Raw genomic sequence first — 17,573 nt, forward strand, 5'->3', positions numbered from 1 at the left:
AATCCATGGGAATCCAGTCCTGTAGGATCAAAGAACCAGCCTACAAATTTCCCTGCTTTTAATTTCAAGTGCAAAGCCAGGAAGAAGACAGGGTGAAGAGAGACAAAACGTCAGTTGAGAGAGATGTAGACAAACAAGAGAAGACAGTGCAAATGAAGGCTGAGACAAAAGACACAAGGAGAACAGACATGTATTAATTGTGCCTGGTCTCAGACTGGCTGAAAGGAAAAGAGGGTTTTTGCAAGTGAAAAGAATAAGGGTTCTTTTGAAAATAGATGGGCTGCTGCTTCTGTAATACTTGTGACATGAGGATTAGGGCATTTAGGTGGCCTGTTCTAGAGGAAATCACTGCTGGGGAGAGCTACCTCTCTTGCCACCTTCAGCAGTCTGAGAGCCAAAATACTGCAAGGAAAGTGCTTGGAGGCTGAGCTGAACTTCTTGGAAGAAGTCCTGAGGGACCTGGGAAGGTGGCAGCACCATGCTGTCACACCTTGGGAGGCCCAGGATGGCCATCCATCAGCCCCACTTGGAGAGCAGACCGTTGCAGTAGGTTATATATTTCCCAGATGGAGTTAAATTTTGGGGGGTTGTAATACCTGTACATTTTATGGGAAACTAGCCCAGCTCTTACAGTTCTGACACATCCTGATTTTATATGGTTCCCAAAGACCTTCTAGATCCACTGTTTTTATTATTTTTATGTCTTAAATTGTAGCACATCGTCCTTACCCAGAAAAGCTTCTGTAATATATGTATTATATGTGTATGAAAATTTGGTAAATATACAGGCTATGCAACTTTTTTTCATCTGCTTCTCAGTAATACGTAGGTGACAGCACTTTTGCTGATGTGGATTGTCACTGCAGACTTCATAGTAACACTGCATTTCAGAGTTTATAAAGAGGATGCTCTGTATTTCTAATGTCCTGGAGTGTGGAAGCAGTTCCAAAAGCAGGGGAACCCCAGAAGATGGCCTTTAATCAATATGTGTACAGTATGTGAAAGAAGTGGAGAGGTGCATTAGCAAAGACAGAGCAGTGGGGTGTACAATATAGAAGACTGATTTTACTCTCTATATACTGTCTGCAAATAGTACAGGGATTTAAATGGTGTTGTTAAAGACTAGGTAGGGAAGAGTCATGGCAGGGTGTAGACTTCTGCAGCTCAACCTGGTTTATCTGAACAAAGCTTATTCAATTAGCTCAGCAAGTCTCTAATCAGCAAAGATCTTAGTTTAACCACTGCCTGCATCACTACTACAGAAAGATACAGCTCCCGAGCTGAGCTGCCCTCTCATCCGACTGTGCTAAAACATAGTTATGTGTCAGCTAAATGCTAACATCCCTAACTTCAAAGGATATCAAGTGACAGATTAGTTGTATATGAAAAGCATTATAAGCTTATCCAGACATTTGCACTGGATACCTGCCCAGAATGGTTCTAAGAATTTACTTAAGCCACTGTGATCTCTGCAGCACTTCTGCATTGTGCTGAGATCCCATACAAAAAGTGATACAAGACAGAGCTGCAACAGTAATTAGACCTCCAAAACTTCCCTTACATGTTGCAGGAAGACAGCATTAGGAACTGAATACTCGGCATGCTATCACAAGGGTAGCACTTCTCTTAACAGGAGAAATCAAAATCAAAACTCTTATGATCAAAGCTGTTCTGTGCTTCTGTGCCACAGATTTTTATTTTGCTGTTTTGCATTAGAAACAATGGGACCATTTTTATAAATAACATTCTTGGTCAAAATTGGTTTACCCAGAAAGTTCAGCTGAACAGCTTCTTTGCTACTTAATTCTTCTAAATCCTCTCCAAAACACATCAGTTCTCTGAAAAATAATTGATCAGACAGGCCACAACATTTTTTCTCCTGTCCAATGGTCTTTCTCCCAAGGGTTTTAGCAATCCTGGAGCACATATACCAGGTTTGGAGGTATTTGTCGTTTGCTGACCAGTGGCAATGGGATCAGGCTCTAGACCTGCTCACTGTTCATTCAGAATACACTTGTTTCTTCTCTCCTTTTCCCTTTTTATTTACTTCAGTTGCATTGAAACAACTGGCAATGTAAATGTTAATGAATGCAAGGCTTATTAAATGGACCTAGGTTTGCCTCCAAGCTTTAGCTGATCCTCTTAGCCATGTGGGGAGTGTACTGCGGGAATGTTTCAAAAGCCAGAGCTTTGCTTAAATTGGAGGGCAGAGGTGGAAGGTTGATTATTACTCTGTGAAGTTTCCAGGACAGAAGTTTTAGTGGAGAAAACAGGAAAAAAACCTCATGTCTTGAATGAAAATCAATGGCAAAATAACGTCCCCCCCAGATTTTTGTCAAGACACTAACAACTACTCATGCTAAACCAAGGGTCTAACCTCACATCTTCAAAGGAGGTGAACATTATGGCTAGAAACCATAATGTTAAAATGCTTCATATGCACTGCAAAAGATAGAGCTGAATTTATAGAGCAGCTGATCCTTCCTACTGTACATTAAGCCTAGAGACATGCTGTTAACACCAAGTATTGCACTCTAAAATTAGAAATGTAGGTTTGAACTTTGCTCTGAGCTCATGTAGGCTTTACTCAGTCAATTCTAGTTGACTGTGGCTATTGGGGCGAGGAGTCAAAGACAGCAGGACATAATAGTAGTCACTTTGCATTTTTGATGACAGACACTGGCAGGTTTTATTCATACTAATGCATTGGGCCTTCTTAGCTCCAGTGTGTTTCCATTTTAAAACATGCTCAAGCATATACTAAAATGTTTGCCATCATTGAATGCCAGATATCCAAATATAGATACTCTCCACCCGTCTCCCAACCTTACTTCATACGTGAAGAGGTGCTTCCAAACATGAACTTTAAAAGATTCAGGCTTCAGAGGGCAGTCAGGAGCTCTGTGGGATAAGTAAAAGTAAATAATAAATCTCCCTTCTCAGAACTGCATCTCATCTCTCTCTCCCCATGTTTTGAGCGCAGGTTTGAACGTCTGAACTCTTCCCAGAGTAGCACATGACAGAGCGACTTTGTTCCAAATTCCAAAACTGTCTTCCAGAAACCTGTCCTGACCAGAGGTGGGAGCCAGTGCAAACAGCATGACCTTACTCAGGGTCATTCTGCACTGGTATATTAAAAAGTAAGCCTTTTGCTTTCTGCTTTACACCTCCATAACTACATTAATGGCTTCATGTGCAAGTTATTGCAAGCAATATAAAGAGAAAAAAATACAGCACCTACAAAATAAAAGTGTGATCACAAAAAATATGGAAAAGAATGCAAATTAAAGCTGTTTTTGTATTTGTAGAGAATGCACAAGGGCCTGTAGCAAATGTATCGTGATTTTTGGTAACACAGTGCTGTATTTTATATCAACTGTGCATGAATCATGAATACTTTTTAACATAAACCTTGTCTATGGAATACAAACTTACTGTGCCTTAACACATTCCAGATATTCAGCTCAAATGCTCTTCCTTGCAGAGCAAGCATTGAAAAACAAGCAGGAATCACAGAATCACAGAATCACAGAATCGCTGAGGTTGGAAGGGACCTCTGGAGATCATCTAGTCCAACCCCCCTGCTCAGCAGGGTCACCTAGAGCACATTGCACAGGATTGCATCCAGGCGCGTTTTGAATATCTCCAGAGAAGGAGACTCCACCACCTCTCGGGGCAACCTGTTCCAGTGCTCTGTCACCCTCACAGTGAAAAAGTTTTTCCTCATGTTCAGATGGAACTGTCTGTGTTTCAGTTTGTGCACATTGCCTCGCGTCCTGTCGCTCGGCACCACTGAAAAGAGTCTGGTCCCATCCTCTCGACACCCTCCCTTTAGATATTTGCATACATTGATAAGGTCTCCTCTCAGCCTTCTCTTCTCCAAGCTAAACAGGCCCAGCTCTCTCAGCCTTTCCTCATAAGAGAGATGCTCCAGTCCCCTAATCATCTTGGTAGCCCTTCGCTGGACTTGCTCCAGTAGTGCCACATCCCTCTTGTACTGGGGAGCCCAGAACTGGACGCAGTACTCCAGATGTGGCCTCACCAGGGCTGAGTAGAGGGGGAGAATCACCTCCCTCGACCTGCTGGCAACACTCTTCCTGATGCACCCCAGGATACCATTGGCCTTCTTGGCCACAAGGGCACATTGCTGCCTCATGCTTAACTTGGTGTCCACCAGCACTCCCAGGTCCTTCTCCACAGAGCTGCTTTCCAGCAGGTCAGCCCCCAACCTGTACTGGTGACTGGGGTTATTCCTCCCCAGGTGCAGGACCCTGCACTTCCCTTTGTTGAACTTCATGAGGTTCCTCTCTGCCCGCCTCTCCAGCCTGTCCAAGTCTCTTTGAATGGCAGCACAGCCCTCTGGTGTATCAGCCACTCCTCCCAGTTTTGGATCGTCAGCAAACTTGCTGAGGGTGCACTCTGTGCCTTCATCCAGGTCATTGATGAAGAAGTTGAACAAGACTGGACCCAGTACTGACCCCTGGGGGACACCGCTAGCTACAGGCCTCCAACTAGACTCTGTGCCACTGATCACAACTCTCTGAGCTCTGCCATTCAGCCAGTTCTCAATCCACCTCACTGTCCACTCATCTAGCCCACACTTCCTGAGCTTGTCTGTGAGGATGCTATGGGAGACAGTGTCAAAAGCCTTGCTGAAGTCTAGGTAGACAACATCCACTGCTCTCCCCTCATCTACCCAGCCAGTCATTCCATCATAGAAGGCTATCAGATTGGTTAGGCATGATTTCCCCTTGGTGAAGCCATGCTGACTACTCCTGATCACCTTCTTTTCCTCCACATGTGTGGAGATGGCTTCCAGGATGAGCTGCTCCATCACCTTTCCAGGGATGGACGTGAGGCTGACTGGCCTGTAGTTCCCTGGGTCCTCCTTCTTGCCCTTTTTGAAGACTGGGGTGACATTGGCTTTCTTCCAGTCCTCGGGCACCTCTCCTGTCCTCCATGACCTTTCAAAGATGATGGAGAGTGGCTTAGCAATAATGTCCGCCAGCTCCCTCAGCACTCGTGGGTGCATTCCATCAGGGCCCATGGATTTGTGGGTGTCAAGTTTGCTTAAATGATCTCTAACCCACTCCTCCTCCACCAAGGGAAAGTCTTCCTCTCTCCAGACTTTCTCTCTTGCCTCCAGGGTCTGGGGTTCCTGAGGGCTGGCCTGAGCAGTAAAGACTGAAGCAAAGAAGGCATTCAGTAACTCTGCCTTCTCTGCATCCTTCGTCACCAGGGCACCCACACCATTCAGCAAAGGGCCCACATTTTCCCTAGTCTTCCTCTTGCTACTGATGTATTTGAAGAAGCCCTTCTTGCTGTCCTTGACATCTCTAGCCAGATTTAATTCCAAACGGGCCTTAGCCTTCCTCGTTGCATCCCTGCATACTCTGACAACATTCCTATATTCCTCCCAAGTGGCCTGTCCCCCTTTCCACTTTCTGTATACTTCCTTCTTCTGGTTGAGTTTTGCCAGGAGCTCCTTGCTCATCCATGCAGGTCTCCTGCCTCCTTTGCTTGACTTCCTACTCATAGGGATGCACCGCTCTTGAGCCTGGAGGAAGTGATGTTTGAATATTAACCAGCTCTCTTGAACACTCCTACCTTCTAGGGCCCTCACCCATGGGATTCCTCCAAGTAGGTCCCTGAAGAGGCCAAAGTTTGCTCTCCTGAAGTCCAGGGTTGCAATCCTACTTGGTGCCCTGCTGCCTCCTCGCAGGATCCTGAACTCCACCATCTCATGGTCACTGCAGCCAAGGCAGCCCCCAACCTTCACATCTTCCACCAGTCCTTCTTTGTTTGTTAGTACGAGGTCCAGCAGCACACCTCTCCTTGTTGGCTCCTCCACCACCTGTGTTAAGAAGTTGTCACCAATGCTCTGCAGGAACCTCCAGGACTGTTTGTGCCTAGCTGTGTTGTCTTTCCAGCAGATATCGGGGTGGTTGAAGTCCCCCATGAGAACCAGGGCCTGGGATCGTGAGGCTACTTCCAGCTGTCTGTAGAAGGCCTCATCGACTTCCTCATCCTGATCAGGTGGCCTGTAGTAAACACCCACAACAGTGTCACCCATGCTAGCCTGCCCTTTGATCCTTACCCATAAGCTCTCGACTCGCTCTTCATCCATCCCTAGGCACAGCTCCACAGGAAACCACAGAAAACTGTACCCAAAATTTTGCAAGTCTTCATTGGTTTGGTTGATTTCCTATTATTATACTCCATTAACATAAGAATATGTTTGAACTAAGTCAAAATAAAACCCTGGTGTCACTTACTAGAGCTTGCAAAATAAAACATTGCATTGTAAATCTCAACTCCTGTCTTTCAAGCTGCATGATTACATAATTTAACAGCTACACTCAATATTACTTCTGTATCATGCACCAGACAAAAACAGAACACAGATATTGCCCATTCCTTACCTCTCAGATTTCTACTATACATGTGCATTAAAAGCTTAAAGTAAGCTGATCACCAGTACCTTCTCTGTGGGTTATAAATGCAAATCCATGTGCGTAATACATGCAGTCTGCAGCTTTCATTTTTTTCATGTAACAGAATTACGTAGAGCTAACATCAGTTAACACTGTGTGTGCCTTAATATAATTTTTAATTCTTTGAGATAGATCTATGGATGATAACAGTATTGTTGAAATACTGTGGGAATAGCACAAAACTCTGCCTCTCTCTCCTTTGTACCTCCTGATAAATCCATGGCTATTCCTAGTTGCAGGTTCTTAAGTTAGTAGGTCCTTTATATTAATGGTATAACAGGGCAAATAAAAGACTTCAAAATTCAGCAAGAAGAACAAAAGGAATCATATTACATAACCTTTCCACGCTAAACACCTATTTTTACAAATACTGGCATATGTGCTCAAAGAATAGGTCGATCTACTCATAGCAGGTAAGTAAAACGCAGGCATGGTTGCTAAACAGAGGCACAAGTATCCATGCTGTTTGTCTTTACTTATTCAGGTTAGAGTCTGGCTGTGGTAAAGTCTCAGCAAAAAATGTGGTTGTGACAGGACTGAAATTGCATTGATAATGAGAAGAGGCTGGAGCAGTGCCTGCTGTTGTTCACATCTGTACAACTGGGCTCAAGAGAGGACGAGTACAATTCTTACATGCTTTGTAATACACAGCCCTCTTCCTCAATGCTTTAGAAAGGTCTCATCCCATATACTGCACTTCAGTGCTCTTAGTAATGTGTCTTCACAGCACTTTTGTGTGGTCAGACTTACTGCCTACAGGCCCAATTTATGAATAAAGGGACTGAAACCAAAATATTGAAGCTCAAACTGAGTGTGAAGATCAAGACCTGAACATCACAAGATGCTTCTACCACCTCTGAGAATCAGGAATAAATTACCTAGACTCCTAAATACAGATTTATAAACTCAGTACTGAACACCATAGAAAGCAACACTGCTCCAGCAGGGCTGGGACATGGGACTTCCAGGTTGTCAATCCAAAACTCAGCCCTTTTCATACTCCTCTTTCAGGGTTAACATTCTGAAACCTGGGTATGCAGGGCCAAATGCCACACTCTGAAAACAAACCTTGCAACTCTGAGAAAATCAAATTCTTGTGTTGGCACCACTGACATTCTTTATCATGGTAGTATCTCAGGTTCTCATTATCTTTGTTGAATAACCACTATCTTCTCCATATCTTTGTTTCCCAACCTGTGGAAAAATGTATTAATAATTTGTCACAATTATGCTAAATCAAAATAGAAGCTATGAATGAAGAAGCATACACGGTCAGCATAGCTACCAACTGTAATGGCTATTTTGGGAATGGAGCATAGGAATCAAGGAAATGACGAAGAATAATCTCCATGGCCCTTAATTTTAAGTGGGCCACAACAACCAGAAAGCCTTTGTGTTTGGGCTTTTCATGTGAAAGCCTCAAAAATGAATTGCATGTAAAAATCACTGCCTCTGAGCTTCTGTCTGTCTATGTGAAACTCCAATTAGTACAGACACATTGTACCCACAAGGTGGTTTCTCTGGAAAAGCTGACCCTCAGGAAAATAGCTTCCCTGTAAGCCAGGACTGCGTGCAAAAAACTGAAATGAGGGCTTTTGTGTTTAGCAGCAGAAGGACTGTTCAATGAAGCAATGGAGAATCTTTTCTTTCTGTCAGCACTAGCCTTACATGAAGCATGCAAGTGTGGGCTTTGGATAAAAGCCAAGTCCTTAAATAGCACTGACTCCCAGCAGAGAAAGCTAAAGGAGTAGATAATAAACTCAGATTAACAGAAGAAAGAAAAACTGTCTGCATTTGCATGGCATTACTCTTAAGTGGCTCACCCTCCTTCCTTTGCCCCACCACAGAAGAGTCCTTCACGAGTTTGAAAGCAGAAGCCAATTTCTGCCCTGCTCTCTGGGGGCCAACCATCGCTTCAGGCAGCACTGGCACACCAAACTCTCTCCCGGCTCTAGCCACGTGTCTGCAACACCCACTGTAACGAAACCTAACTCCTTAAATTCTCTCTCAGGTGTTAAGCACAAAACCATTAATGAATGATGAGGAAATGCACCAAAAGACAAGCAGAATAATTTACATACATTTGATGTTCAGCATACTGCATCTGTTGCATGGTTTTCATATTCATGCTGTTCTCAGTGGAGAATCATTTGCTTTGTGTTATAACAGCATATGCCCCCAAGCCTCTTTCTTTTCTCTATGTCCTCTTGCTCCTGTATATATTCATTATTTCAATGGGATTTCTTCCTGCCCTCCCATCCCCATAGAATAATAATGATTTGTTCTATCAACCCTCACAGTAGGTGGATAAACATTACTAGGCTCATTTCATGCATGGGGAATCTGAGACAGAAGGGTTATGCACTGACTGCAGTCACAGAGAAGAGTGGCTGTAAATGCCAGTTTTGGCACACAGGAATTTCTTTCTTGCCTCCCAGGTGCATGCTGTGCTCCTGCCAGCACTTGTTGAGCTTTTTAAAACTGAAGGACAGCATAACCTTTTAGGAAAAAAATAACAAAAGATATCAGCCACCATGTGCAGCATCACCACAATGATTTTCATTTACAGCAGAAAAATATGCATGCTCAATTTTGGATGTGCGAGTATGTCTTTCCCGCCCCTGACATGCTTTGCTTGCTTACAGGCATCTAAATGTTTGCAGGTGTAGTTGTGCATGTATGTGTGGATGGCCCTGACAGGAATTTTGCTGTCGTCTAATGCCTGAGGAGCCACAGGTAGAGGAATACAGGACTAGAACGTTCTGCAGAGCAACTCAGAAATAACACAGACAGAGGGGCCTGTGGCTGCCCAAAAAGACTATGAAGGGTGGATGTGATTTCTTGGCATGTGATTTCTTGGCGTACAAAGCAGCCTCTGTAATCCTTCGCTTATCTAGGGATATCCAACACTACCTTGGCTGGGCACTTGATCAGCAAGGAAGCTGATGGCAGCAAACGCACCTGACACGTGAGGGTTTGCTTGCTCTTTCAAATGTCAAAACCAAGTCAGAACTATGAGACAGCAAAATTAGGCTGGGAAAAATCCTCGGGGAGGCAGCTAATGAGATTAGCATAGCTGGGAGCTGGTGAGGCAGAGCGGGCAGAGGTCCTCCCTCACCTCAGCATGGCCCCACAGCTTGCCAAGGGTTATTTCAGGCCAACAGCCAGAGAAGATTTCTCTGCCTCATCACAGCCTTCTTACCCCCTCTCCCTTCCCAGAAATTCAGATGTCCCTCCCTGACCCTGCACTTGATTGATAAGCTAGTAAAGAGTATTCAAGGATACAGGAGATTGGTTCCAAACCCATTACCCATCAAACCCTACAGATCTATGAAGAAGAAGGTATATTTTGTCAGGCTCATGTGTGACCCCTATGCCTACAGGAGCTGCTCGTTGCTGCTTATTTATGTAGTGGTAGCATCTGCTTGGGTTCTTGTAGATCATAATTCAGTGGTGTCTGTAGGGTCCATGCCCCATTGTGCATAGAACAGCCATACTGGACCAGACCAAATGCTCACCTAATGCAGTCTCCTGCCTCAGACAATGCTTTACAGCAGATGCATAAAGGGAAAAAAAGAAGGAATAGGGCAAGCATATAGGAATATTTCAGTACTGTATTCCCCAGCCTCCAGCAGTCCTTGGCTGAAGGGCTTTTTCCTGAGCCAGAAGTGCTTAATAGCCCTTTCTGCATTTTTTCCATGACTCTTTATAATTGCTATTGCAATCATCTAAATTTTTGGCATCCACAACATCCTGAAGCAATAAGTTCCACAGTATGACTGCACACATTGTATGAAAAGGAACCTCCTTTTGTTTGTTCTGAACCTGTCATCTCATAATTTTTTGATGTTTCCATAATTCCTGTATGCTGAGAGGCAGTGAAGTAGAACGAGGCAGGCTGAGGGAAAAGAATCTAAGCATGAGACGGAAATCACGGAAATCCACTTTACCAAAGGTTATGATCCAGCCTATAGCTACAGCACTCACAGGGGGATGGGAACACCCAGGCCTCAGCCCCTGTTTCAGTAAATGTTTGTTCTGCAGAGGACGTGGGGAGTCTGCATCATCAGGGTTTTGAAGAACAAGGCAGACAAACATCTCCCCAGAGTGGTGCATGTCTAACTAATCCCTCCAAGGCATGAAGACTGGCTGATTGACTTCTCAAGGTCTTTTCTAACCGTAATCTTTACATGCCTAAGATTATCAGCCCTCTCACAAAAAAACAAACAAACAAAAAAACCCCAAACCTTATTTTCTCTGAGCATTTCGGTGGGAGACAATTTGCAAAGAGCTTCTCCTACAATCCTTCACCATTTCATAATGCATCCTAAAATAAAGCTGTACCATTCTAGAACAATATAAACCAGAGCAATCCAAAATCACTCAAAAGCTGGGTGATATGTCTTAACCCTCAGAAACGTCCTTTGTCACTCAAGTCCATTTTTCATTTTCACAGAAGGGGGGATAAAGTAGTCACAGAGTCCTTACTAGAAAATAATAAATAATATCTGTCTTGGGATCTGGCCTTGAAAAGAACAGCAGGTTTGTATTGGTGACTAGCAAGTATTATGAACTTCAGTTACTGGACTGCAGCTTAGGAAGCTGTTTTCCAAAATGACATCTCTTAGTCCTGTTACCTGCTTCCTCTACAATATTTTAAATGATGGGATGCCAAATGATGGGATGCACAGCTGGGATGCCAAAAAGGTTGATCCATCTATTTACTTATAATGGCATCTTTATTCCTAACGTTCACCTGCAGTGTCTGCAGCAAGGTTTGCTTTATAAGCAAAACTGAGGGCATTCCTTATTTACTGCCTACATCCGTTGGCAAATCCACTGCCATAATTTTAGGAATGACACTGTCACATGCCACATGCTCTGAAGATTATCTTTTCTATTGACAAAACCTCCTAGAGCTCACACCTCATAACAACAAGCTAGAAAGCATACAGCAATGGATTAAAACTGCAGAATCAATTTCAGACTTCAAAACTTTTGTGAAGCAAATGCCATTCTGAAAAATGGCAACCTAGTGAGTTTAACAGGGCAGGATTAGCCACTTTAATGGTTAAAAACTCACTAGACCTGAGTTGTTCACATGGGAATGCTAATAACCTCAAGAAAACAGTGTTTTTGTGCAGCGTCGGACTGGCTGGGAGCCCAGAAAGGTCGTATCAGTTACCAGCCTACGATCAAACTTTCCTTGCACTGGTTCTGGGGCATTTCAGGTAATTTAGGAATGACACCAGTGGAAAAAGCTCTGGCCTCCTACCAGTGACAGCTTGAGCAGTGCCCTGCCTGCCATCCACCGGCTCCCGTCTCGCCACCTAGTGGGGTATCTCCATATATCACAGGCACCCAAATAAGCAGAAAGTGGTGTATCTGGAGAGCAAACGCAGAAATCTAGTGGGGGCAAAATCTTTTCTGAGTCCTCTTCATGGGGCTCCCCAAGTTAACTGAGGCCATAGTTCAGCCCAATGTCTTCAGGCAGAAAATAGGCAATAGGCAGGGGTTTTATTTGGCCTTAGAAGAAAGCTATTCAAATTTACAGGAGTTTCTGTATATAGCAGCCTAACCTTGGGTCAGGCTGCAGGAAAAACAGCTAAGGTGTGAGACAAGGCATGAGCAGCCTCACTAGGGCCCTCTTCCCTCCGTGGCTTGGGAGCCACATTTACACTCGGGCCCTTCCCTTGGTCCCAGCCCCAGTGTTGCTGCAGCAATGCCTGTTTCTGTCCCTGTACCCCGCTGAACCCAACCCTGACCAACTGACTGAACTTCCCAGCTTGACCTTGGACCGGCCTTGTCACTGCGGGCCTGTGTGGTGGTCACTGGGCTCTCGGCCGACCCTGGCCACTGTTCCTGGACCCACTCTGTTCACCTTGCATGGGGACCTTGTCAGTGAGGATGCTGCCCTGCCTGCCTCAACGTCACCTTCGGCTCCCGGCTCCTCTTCCCCTGTGGAGCAGCCCTTGTTGCTCCCTGCCATGTGGGATTCAATTCACTTAACATCTGTACAATATCTATGATTTCAATAAGTGCAATGAGCTCATTTTACAGACATTACTGCCAAAAGCACGTCCTACTGTCCCAAATTCTCTCCTTCGGCCCATCTCCCGCCACATATTCTTGCTACTTACTTTGTGCTATCTCTGGCACTCACTGGATCCCTCTGTGAGCTGATTCAGCTCGGTAACTTTGCAGGAAGCTAACACAGGGAGTTGGGGGGAAAGGATCAATTCCTGTTAGATTAATGAGCTACACTGGCTCATGGAAGGGTGTGCAGAGTGCCAGGGCCAGCCCAAGGAAGGGGGCAGGTGTAAGGGGAGCAAGACCTCCCCCTTCGGGTATCTAAAACACCACGGATGAATCGCACTATAGAAATGCCCATTTATTTCCAGTGACTACAAAGGAATCTAATGATGAGTCATCTCTACTGTGGATATTAAATAGGATGAATTCCACCCTCTTTTTTTCCAAAGCAATTGAACCAGTCAGTCATGCATTGCTTTTAGAGTTGTGGATGAATTCATAGCTCTTGCACTGTGCTGTAAGAGCAACCAGAGAGACTCAGGCTCTGTGCACACAGATTAAGCATAAGCAGAGCCTGATCACTGCAAGCACATGTTGTTAAACCACTGCTCCCCTTTGCCTCAGGGTTGGCATGGAAGGAGCCCTTTCTGCAGTGCATTTGACTCAAGGGACTGTATAACACTGTATTCAAATAGAACTAAAAATAGAGGATTGTACAGGATTAAAGCTTTGGGCACTGCAGAACCTGAATACTTTCCCCTGTGTGCACATGTGAATTCCACACAGACGCATCCTGCCATGCGGGACAATGAATGCATTCCCTTCTGATAATGTCCCTTTTCCAAACTTTCTTGCCCATTCCAATTAGGAATAAGAGGATATCATTTTTATCCTAATTGCACATCCATTTTAGACAGGTGTAAATGGCAGGATGTAGTACAACTAAGAATCACTGATCATGTAGAATAGGGCTGGAAAGGACCTAGAGACAGTCTGTCACAGGGCAAGATCAAATGTGGCTACACCTTCGGGCAGCATCTTTGCTTTACAGTCCTTATCTTAGCAATTTCAGTCCTGTTTTTCCTGAAAAGCAATAGTTGCAGTGCAGGCCAATGTGACACCCTCACATATCCCCACTGGCAGGGTTCTAGGTAAGCTAACTAGTGCATTTAATGTCACAGATAAAAATCGGGTTTTTTGCTATGCAGTGACCTCTCTGTCTGTCTGAAGAAGTGCAGCCAGCTGTCCTCAAGAGAAGTAAGAGCTGTGGGTGTAAAACAACAGAAGCAGCAGAGGATTTTCAGGAATCCAGCTACAACAGGAAGAATTGTAAATGCTGTAAACAGTAGGGTAACAACATCTACATTTCTGCTGAGGAGTGATTTCTAAGCTGAAGACCTTTCTTCCATTCTAAAAAGCGATGCCTTTGTTTGGGATATCATTATCTATCTAATCTAGTCTAATGTATTCCATTATTTGTGAATAGCTCAAACCTGATAAACTACACTGGTTATCAAACCTGAACTTCTTCCAAGTGCCAGTATTGAGCTCTGGGAATCTGGCTTAATACACTGCCAAAATAGATCTAAATTACGAATTTTGACTCGAGATCCCAAGGTCTCCAATGACTGACAGAGACAGGAAAGCTGGCTGTATTGTGTAACCTAAAATGCCTCAAAGAGTCAAACTGATAGCCTGGTTCTCTGGGGTCAGTTCCCATTGACCAGTGAGGGAGCAGGGCAGGCCAGGACAGCCAGGGCCAGGGGCAGCCCTGAGACCAGGGCATCAGGCATCTCCATGGGGACAGGAATGGGCCAAGGCCAGAAGGGGCCAAGGCCGGGCCAGGAAGTCAGCCCATGGGTCAGGGTCTGGATCGGGCCTGGTGAGGGTAACCGTGATGACCAAACATGTCTGTGGTGATGGGGTCAGGATGAGGCCGCACCAGACAGTTTGCCTGCTGTTGGGAGTCCAGATCAGTGGGGCCTGTGGCCAGGGAGAGGCACTGCTGTGGCTCTGCCTGAACTGAAAAAAGGCACTATTAGGGGCTGCCAAATCCAGCAGCCTGGTAGAGGTGACGCTGCTGCAGCTCCATGCACCCAGGTCTAACCAGGAGAGGGGCTGAGCATGTATTCCCCACAGGCACACACACACACCTACAACACATACATACATAGACACACGGCTGGTCACACAGGTTGACACAGACAGAAACCCTCAGCACTCACATAAACACAAACAGCACCAACGGCCTCACCCTGTTGCCCACTCTGGCTGATCAGGATGAAAGTCTGTTAATAGGAAATATATACGTATATACAATGTGGATCCCTCCAGCAGGTGGGCTTAGACATGCAGTCTATCCAGCAACTGGCTCTTGGATCCCAGGTCTCCCCAGCTGCTGGTACCTGGGTTCATGAGCCCCCATGGCCCCACTCCAGTTGCTGGCACTCAGACCCCCTTGCACACACCACCACACATACAGACACATGCCCTGGGCATCCTACCAGACACACAGTGGCCCTGGATCCTCGCTCTCCTCACTTGCCTCCCATACAGAGACACACACACAAACAGGTCTCTCAAGCAGCTGACCTGGACCCTCTAGTCCTTCTGGTAGCCAGCTTCTCCAGCTGTCTCACTCACAGACACACACTATACCTGGCTCCCTGGACACTTAACCTACTTGCCGGCTAGTCCAGCTTGATATTTGCTAGTGATCACAGCTGATGTATGCACCCTCACTTGCTCCAGTTGCTGGCACCCCAGACACGCAGCCCCTATGGCCTGCGGTCTGACTCCAGCTGCTGGCACTTAGGCCTCCACACACACTCAGGCAGACATGGAAGAGCCCCTCACTTGGGAAAATAGTTAGAAATGGAGCTTAAAGAGAAGACAGGACCGACTGCACTGATCAGGCACAGGGCACGGCCAGACAAGTGTGCTGACTGGCAACCTTCCTACACATGACCAGCTCCTTTTATCCCCTTATCCTTCTATTTTTCCCATGCTTGTTCCTCACCAAACCACCCTGATCCCTCCCTTTCCCTGCCTTTGCTTTGTTTCCTCCCCGAAACATCCCATAATAAGTCTGATGCAATCCCAAAATGCTCGTCCCCTGCATCCCACAGCAAGTCCCACACCTGTAGGCAGTAACTCCCTCAGTGTGCAGGGTGGTCCGAAGAGCTTCTCCCATTGACTCATGGTAACGGGTGTCCCCCTATCCTGGCCCCTGGGGCTGATGCTCTCCTGGGACAGCCCTGGGAAGAGGCGGGTGGGGGTCTCCTGTGATGGGCCTGGGAGCAGCCAGCTAAGGGCATTATTTGGGTTGCCTTCCTGGCATTGTTCCTCTGTGCTCCTTTGTATATGTGGAGGAAAGCTTATCACGTAACTTAGAGGCACACCAACAACATAGCTCGGGCAGGGCCTATGTGATGAGGCCTGAGCTGAAGGGGGGCCTACGGGCAGGGTATGGATGGGAGTCCCCAGTGAGGCTGGTCAGGGCCACTAAGGCCCTGAAAGCAGCCTCCGCTCCCAGCAAGGTGTGTCGTCACACCTTACAGGGGTCTGGGCTCAGAAGGGACTTGCTGTAGAGGGACTGAATTGCTGTTGGCTGTCATGGGGCTACTTCAGGGAACATAGAGGCAGCGCAGGGACAGGGAACTGGGAGAGGGGCATGGCTGGGGGGACTTGGATCCAGGTGAGGCTGGGGGGGTCTGGTAACCCCTGGGGGGCAGGAGCAGAGGCTGGGCAGGCTTGGGGGTAAGGGAGGATGCTCAAGCTGCCCCTGGGGAATCCTGGAAGTCAGGTGGTCTTGGGGGGATTGAGCCAAGCTGCCCTCAGGGAGACCTAGAGGCTGGGTGGGCTTGTGAGGGGCCTGGGCCTGGGCAGGCATGGGGCAAGGCCTGGCAGGGCCCCACTGCCGCTCCACTGTGTGTAAGGGGCAGCCGGCCAAAGAGCATGCCCTGCTGCCTCTGACACAGGGATCAGGGAGCAACAGAAACGCTGTGCTGGTGCAAACTGGAAGCCAGTTTCAAGGCAAGGCGTGAGAGCCCACACAGATCATCTGACCCAAAAAGGTGCTGGGAAGTCCCAGCTCCTGGGGAGCTGAGAACACCCTACTACTGCTGACCCAAGTCCAACACAAATGACCACAGGAAGGCTGCCTCTCCACCACATCCAAAAATGATGTAAAATATTTTCATTACTATGTGACTTTCAAAGCCTCCTTGAAGGTTGGGGGGAAGACCCTGCTCCTGTGCCTTATCTCACTGCCCAGCCTCATTTCTCTTCCTCCTTCCTCATGTCTCAGCCATTTCTGCATACTGGACCGGACAGGAGACTCAGCTGTAGGCAGGATCACCTCCCTTCTCATACAGTTCAATGGGAGTTGCAATGATGGGCAGAAAACATACTGTTTACTTAGTGAAAGAATGGCAAACTACCAGCTGTCATCTGCCATTTTAATCCAAGGAACAAATAATTAGTTGAGCACACTCACATCTAGATACTTATACTTGATGGAATTAACAACACTGCAATAATCCATGACTAGCTGAGATGCATCTTCCTGAGAAAGGTTTCTTGTGAGAATCTGCAGACTCATGCCTAGAAAATCCTGCTGAAACGATATTAAAACCTCCATCTAGAAAAACACACGACTTCCATCAGTTCATGGGGATTCACAAGTTCCCAAGGATGAGGCATGCTGTCAAGAAAACCTGTCACAACATTTAAATGTCAACTGGCATCTAAAATGCCCCCTGCTGCAGAGGAACCACCTTTTTAAACAACCATGTTGGAATGTATTAACCCTGGCTCAATGCAAGAGGTGCTTGAAGGGGCTGCCTGCACAAAAAGCAGTTGTAGAGCATGACATTTGTCTTCAAATTATGCTGTTTTCTGAAAAAAATGATTTTAATACATTTTCTAATCTATTCCATCACAAGGTATCAGTACATGCCATATAGTTTTCTGTTAATATAGCATCACAGGAAATTCTCAGCAACAGTACCTCAGAGTAGTGCTTCTTGCAAAGCCTACACCAGT

This window comes from Apteryx mantelli, chromosome 1 (genome assembly GCF_036417845.1).
Source record: "Apteryx mantelli isolate bAptMan1 chromosome 1, bAptMan1.hap1, whole genome shotgun sequence".
NCBI lineage: Eukaryota > Metazoa > Chordata > Aves > Apterygiformes > Apterygidae > Apteryx > Apteryx mantelli.